The sequence below is a fragment of the Apis dorsata genome, unplaced genomic scaffold (genome assembly GCF_000469605.1).
Source record: "Apis dorsata unplaced genomic scaffold, Apis dorsata 1.3 scaffold_50, whole genome shotgun sequence".
Classification (NCBI taxonomy): Eukaryota; Metazoa; Arthropoda; class Insecta; order Hymenoptera; family Apidae; genus Apis; species Apis dorsata.
Genome location: NW_006263351.1, coordinates 275,696 through 279,868, shown reverse-complemented (window position 1 = coordinate 279,868; position 4,173 = coordinate 275,696). Strand labels below are relative to the sequence as shown.

Below are 4,173 nucleotides of genomic sequence, written 5' to 3'. Positions count from 1 at the left end.
TTTTTTTTTTTTTTGCAGTGTGCCAACAATTTTTATTCCTCGATATATATACTAATCTCAGTCACAATTACTTACCAACTTAATCATTATACTTAAAAAATGATTTCAACGTCGAAGGAAAATTCACACGAATAATAACCTAAAAGAAAATACTTGGACATAGACGGAGGACATTTTTTTCAAGATTTTCTTAACGGACGAAAAAATTTAAACTAAACCCACAGCCACACGTAGCGGTATGTTAAACGTCAAAGAGACCGCTTGTTATTCGCGGCGAAAAAAATTCTACGACTTTAATTAACGTCCCGACTTTTTGTCGCAGCGAACGACAGCCGTCCTCGAAACGCTGCGCGCCTGGTCCTCTAATTTTTCGTTTTAATTCACATCTAATGGCATCTTCTCCGCGCTCTCCAATCCCAGCAAGTCGAGAGAGTGTGTCGTTGGCACTATTTATGCAAGCAACGGGAATCTCCAGTCTACTCTCGGGAGTCGGGTACAGCTCGCAGCCGGCTACAAAGTTGAGTATTCGAGAAACCACGTTTCGAAGTCGTTCTTGAGGACTTTTTTCAACAGAGGGAGGAGCGTAAGATGTCATTGGACGTGATCTCGGGCGAATATCACCCACGAGGTTTTCATACTTATTTTTTTCACCATGTCATCGAAGAAATACACGTGGTTCGAAGATGAAGGATTTACGGTGACGAAGATATGACAAGAAGATATAAATAGATGCGTGATATTTTATTGTAAAGATATAGTAGAAGTAGAGTGAATATAATATATAATATATAATCAGAAATTAACAAAATTTTATATCATTTCATATCATAAGGTATCTCACTTAACTTAAATATCTCAATATCTTTATTTTTTACGATAAAAAGAATTACAAAGAAAAATATTATTTTGTTTGTATAGATATATATTATAATACATAAAGATTTCTTTAAATAATGAGCAACTTTAAGTTAGATGGGATACCTTATAGACAAAATTTCATACTTTTTTCATTGGATAAGGAAACAAAAGATTCAAATAAAAAGAATTTATTTTTTTTTTATAATAATTTATTGAATTCTATTGAATACAATTGTAATATTGTACAAATTATGTATATAAAAGATGTATATAATTATGTATATTTTGTACACTGTATAATATTGTATTTATATGTATTATATAATAAAATAAAATAATAAATAAAATTGTTTAATTCTATACTTATTACTCCCAATTCATATTTCCCAATCCACATATATCATCAACACAACCACATCCTATATATCATCAAAAATTTTATATATGTTATCATCTTCAAAATAATATTGTATAGAAACATGTATAGAAACGTGCGTGTTTCTATATGGTATAAATTTATACCATATATAATAATTAAACAACATATTTTATTTCAGAAACATCCGTCAACGATGCTCTTTTACCCTTTTTCCTTTTCTATACATCTAGGATCAAAGGAATATAAAATCAGAATATATATACTCCAATCTTACCTTATGAAATAAAAGCGTATCTAATATTTGATTTCTCTAAGCAAAATAATCAAAAAATGATAAAAAAATTTGGTGCCGAAAAATATTAGCAATAAATGAATATGAAAAAATTTTGGCCAAAATTTCGACTTTTCATTAAGAGAATATGATATGCAAGGAGGTGGCACAATAAATACATGGCAGAAATAATTCTCAGAAAATTTTTGGCCAATATTTCGACTTTTCATTAGTAAAATATGATATGCAAGGAGGTGGCATAATAAATTCTGCGAGAAATGTGGCAGAAATAATTCTCAGAAAAATTTTGGCCAAAATTGCGACTTTTCATTAGGAGAATAAGATATGCAAGGAGGTGGCACAATAAATACATGGCAGAAATAATTCTCAGAAAAATTTTGGCCAAAATTGCGACTTTTCATTAGGAGAATAAGATATGCAAGGAGGTGGCACAATAAATACATGGCAGAAATAATTCTCAGAAAAATTTTGGCCAAAATTGCGACTTTTCATTAGGAGAATAAGATATGCAAGGAGGTGGCACAATAAATACATGGCAGAAATAATTCTCAGAAAAATTTTGGCCAAAATTGCGACTTTTCATTAGGAGAATAAGATATGCAAGGAGGTGGCACAATAAATACATGGCAGAAATAATTCTCAGAAAAATTTTGGCCAAAATTGCGACTTTTCATTAGGAGAATAAGATATGCAAGGAGGTGGCACAATAAATACATGGCAGAAATAATTCTCAGAAAAATTTTGGCCAAAATTGCGACTTTTCATTAGGAGAATAAGATATGCAAGGAGGTGGCACAATAAATACATGGCAGAAATAATTCTCAGAAAAATTTTGGCCAAAATTGCGACTTTTCATTAGGAGAATAAGATATGCAAGGAGGTGGCACAATAAATACATGGCAGAAATAATTCTCAGAAAAATTTTGGCCAAAATTGCGACTTTTCATTAGGAGAATAAGATATGCAAGGAGGTGGCACAATAAATACATGGCAGAAATAATTCTCAGAAAAATTTTGGCCAAAATTGCGACTTTTCATTAGGAGAATAAGATATGCAAGGAGGTGGCACAATAAATACATGGCAGAAATAATTCTCAGAAAAATTTTGGCCAAAATTGCGACTTTTCATTAGGAGAATAAGATATGCAAGGAGGTGGCACAATAAATACATGGCAGAAATAATTCTCAGAAAAATTTTGGCCAAAATTGCGACTTTTCATTAGGAGAATAAGATATGCAAGGAGGTGGCACAATAAATACATGGCAGAAATAATTCTCAGAAAAATTTTGGCCAAAATTGCGACTTTTCATTAGGAGAATAAGATATGCAAGGAGGTGGCACAATAAATACATGGCAGAAATAATTCTCAGAAAAATTTTGGCCAAAATTGCGACTTTTCATTAGGAGAATAAGATATGCAAGGAGGTGGCACAATAAATACATGGCAGAAATAATTCTCAGAAAAATTTTGGCCAAAATTGCGACTTTTCATTAGGAGAATAAGATATGCAAGGAGGTGGCACAATAAATACATGGCAGAAATAATTCTCAGAAAAATTTTGGCCAAAATTGCGACTTTTCATTAGGAGAATAAGATATGCAAGGAGGTGGCACAATAAATACATGGCAGAAATAATTCTCAGAAAAATTTTGGCCAAAATTGCGACTTTTCATTAGGAGAATAAGATATGCAAGGAGGTGGCACAATAAATACATGGCAGAAATAATTCTCAGAAAAATTTTGGCCAAAATTGCGACTTTTCATTAGGAGAATAAGATATGCAAGGAGGTGGCACAATAAATACATGGCAGAAATAATTCTCAGAAAAATTTTGGCCAAAATTGCGACTTTTCATTAGGAGAATAAGATATGCAAGGAGGTGGCACAATAAATACATGGCAGAAATAATTCTCAGAAAAATTTTGGCCAAAATTGCGACTTTTCATTAGGAGAATAAGATATGCAAGGAGGTGGCACAATAAATACATGGCAGAAATAATTCTCAGAAAAATTTTGGCCAAAATTGCGACTTTTCATTAGGAGAATAAGATATGCAAGGAGGTGGCACAATAAATACATGGCAGAAATAATTCTCAGAAAAATTTTGGCCAAAATTGCGACTTTTCATTAGGAGAATAAGATATGCAAGGAGGTGGCACAATAAATACATGGCAGAAATAATTCTCAGAAAAATTTTGGCCAAAATTGCGACTTTTCATTAGGAGAATAAGATATGCAAGGAGGTGGCACAATAAATACATGGCAGAAATAATTCTCAGAAAAATTTTGGCCAAAATTGCGACTTTTCATTAGGAGAATAAGATATGCAAGGAGGTGGCACAATAAATACATGGCAGAAATAATTCTCAGAAAAATTTTGGCCAAAATTGCGACTTTTCATTAGGAGAATAAGATATGCAAGGAGGTGGCACAATAAATACATGGCAGAAATAATTCTCAGAAAAATTTTGGCCAAAATTGCGACTTTTCATTAGGAGAATAAGATATGCAAGGAGGTGGCACAATAAATACATGGCAGAAATAATTCTCAGAAAAATTTTGGCCAAAATTGCGACTTTTCATTAGGAGAATAAGATATGCAAGGAGGTGGCACAATAAATACATGGCAGAAATAATTCTCA

At 32.2% G+C, this 4,173-nt stretch overlaps 1 protein-coding gene and 2 long non-coding RNA genes across 15 annotated transcripts in view; 2 read left to right on the top strand and 1 right to left on the bottom strand.

Moving 5' to 3' along the window:
• The window catches only part of LOC102673707, a 2,575-nt gene extending 1,698 nt beyond the window's left edge, over nucleotides 1-877 (top strand). The window contains exons 4-5 of one of the 2 annotated variants that reach the window (XR_004151741.1): nucleotides 19-230; nucleotides 323-877. This is a non-coding gene — a long non-coding RNA (uncharacterized LOC102673707). Of the gene's footprint in view, nucleotides 1-18 lie in introns of both variants that reach the window. The other variant, XR_004151740.1, reaches the window with a different exon arrangement.
• LOC102672047 (disks large homolog 4) overlaps nucleotides 1-4,173 on the bottom strand; it is a 281,358-nt gene that overhangs the window by 257,225 nt on the left and 19,960 nt on the right. The gene's annotated exons all lie outside the window — the stretch shown is intronic.
• LOC116186739 overlaps nucleotides 1-4,173 on the top strand; it is a 16,585-nt gene that overhangs the window by 8,515 nt on the left and 3,897 nt on the right. The gene's annotated exons all lie outside the window — the stretch shown is intronic.